Source organism: Arachis duranensis, chromosome 9 (assembly GCF_000817695.3).
Source record: "Arachis duranensis cultivar V14167 chromosome 9, aradu.V14167.gnm2.J7QH, whole genome shotgun sequence".
Classification (NCBI taxonomy): domain Eukaryota; kingdom Viridiplantae; phylum Streptophyta; class Magnoliopsida; order Fabales; family Fabaceae; genus Arachis; species Arachis duranensis.
The window spans coordinates 75,649,657-75,651,999 of NC_029780.3; the positions used below are offsets into that span (position 1 = coordinate 75,649,657).

A 2,343-nucleotide genomic window follows, 5' to 3' on the forward strand; every position below is an offset into this window, starting at 1 on the left:
ATTTTCTATCGTATCTTTTTCAAAATTTTATCTTTTTCAAAAATTTAACTTCAAAATATCTTTTCTAACTTCTTATCTTTTCAAAATTAAATTTCAAATCTTTTTCAACTAACTACTTGACTTTTTGTTTGTTTTAACTATATCTTATCTTTTTCAAAACCACCTAACTAATTTCCTCTCCCTAATTTTCAAAAATTACCTCCCTCTTTTTCAAAATTCTTTTAATTAACTAATTGATTTAAATTTTAATTTTAATTTTATTTCTTCTCTTAATTTTCGAAAATCACTAACTCTTTTTCAAAATTTATTTTCGATTTTCTCCTTCTCTCATCCTATTCTATTTGTTTATTTATTTACTAACACTTCTCTTCATCTCAAGAATCTGAACCTATCTTCACCATTGTGTTTGGATTCTTACCTTTTCCTTCTTCTATTCCCTTCTTCTTCTACTAACATAAAGGAATCTCTCTACTGTGGTAAAGATGATCCCTATTATTATTTTCTGTTCCCTTCTTTTTCATATGAGCAGGAGCAAGGACAAGAACATTCTTGTTGAAGCAGATCCTGAACCTGAAAGGACTCTGAAGAGGAAACTAAGAGAAGCTAAATTACAACAATCCAGAGACAACCTTACAAAAACTTTCGAAAAAGAAGAGGAGATGGAAGCTGAAAATAATAATGCAAGGAGGATTCTTGGTGATTATACTACACCTACTTCCAAGTTTGATGGAAGAAGCATCTCAATCCCTGCCATTGGAGCAAACAATTTTGAGCTGAAACCTCAACTAGTTGCTCTACTGCAACAGAACTGCAAGTTCCATGGACTTCCATCAGAAGATCCTTACCAGTTTTTAACTGAGTTCTTACAGATCTGTGAGACTGTTAAGACTAATGGAGTGGATCCTAAAGTCTACAGGCTCATGCTTTTCCCTTTTGCTGTAAGAGACAGAGCTAGAATATGGTTGGATTCCTAACCTAAAGATAGCCTGGACTCCTGGGATAAGCTGGTCACGGCCTTCTTGGATAAGTTCTTTCCTCCTCAAAAGCTGAGCAAGCTTAGAGTGGATGTTTAGACCTTCAAATAAAAAGATGGTGAATCCCTCTATGAAGCTTGGGAAAGATACAAGCAGATGACCAAAAGGTGTCCTTCTGACATGCCTTCAGAGTGGACCATTTTGGATATCTTCTATTATGTTCTATCTGAATTCTCTAAGATGTCACTAGACTATTCTACAGGTGGATCCATTCACCTAAAGAAAATGCCTGCAGAAGCTCAAGAACTCATTGACATGGTTGCAAATAACCAATTCATGTATACTTCTGAGAGGAATTCCGTGAGTAATGGGACGCCTCAAAGGAAGGGAGTTCTTGAAATTGATGCTCTGATGCCATATTGGCTCAGAACAAAATGTTAACTCAGCAAGTCAACATGATTTCTCAAAGTCTGAATGGATGGCAAAATGCATCCAACAGTACTAAAGAGGCATATTCTGAAGAAGAAGCTTATGATCCTGAGAACCCTGCAATAGCAGAGGTAAATTACATGGGTGAAACTTATGGAAACACATATAATTCATCATGGAGAAATAATCCAAATTTCTCATGGAAGGATCAACAAAAGCCTTAACAAGGCTTTAATATGGTGGAAGAAATAGGCTCAGCAATAGCAAGCCTTATCCATCATCTTCTCAGCAACAGACAGAGAATTCTGAGCAGAGCACCTCTAACTTAGCAAACTTAGTATCTAATCTGTCTAAGGCCACTTTAAATTTCATGAGTGAAATAAGGTCCTCCATAAGAAATTCAGAGGCACAAGTGAACCAGCTGAGTAAGACCTAGAGAGGAAGGAGAGGACGTGAATCCCAATGAGGAAGACCTCATTGGACGTCTCTCAAGCAAGAAGGAGTTTCCTATTGAGGACGTAAAGGAACCTGAGGCTCATATAGAGACCATAGAGATTCTATTAAACCTCCTTTTGCCATTCATGAGCTCTGAAGACTATTCTTCCTCTGAATTGAATGGGGACTACCTTGTGTTTAAAACCCAAGGGTGTTCCTCTGCAACCATGGAGAGGAAGCATGAAAAGCTTCTCCCAGTGCAGAGTCAAATAAAGCACCCACAATCAAACTCTGAGTTTGGTGTTAGGAGGCTACAGCCAAACTCTAAGTTTGGTGTTGAATCCCCACATCCAAACTCTAAGTTTGGTGTTGGGAGTCTACAATATTGACCTAATCACCTGTGAGGCCCACTGTCAAGCTAGTGACATTAAAAGAGCGCTTATTGGGAGGCAACCCAATTTTTATTTATCTAATTTTATTTTTATTTTATTTCTTCTTTATGTTT

General features: G+C 37.0%; 1 non-coding gene across 1 annotated transcript; it reads right to left on the reverse strand.

Moving 5' to 3' along the window:
* Positions 1-1,052: 1,052 nt before the first annotated feature.
* Positions 1,053-1,161, reverse strand: LOC127742280 (small nucleolar RNA R71). Its single transcript, XR_008003468.1, has one exon. It is a non-coding gene; the product is annotated as a small nucleolar RNA R71 (small nucleolar RNA).
* Positions 1,162-2,343: the final 1,182 nt, after the last annotated feature.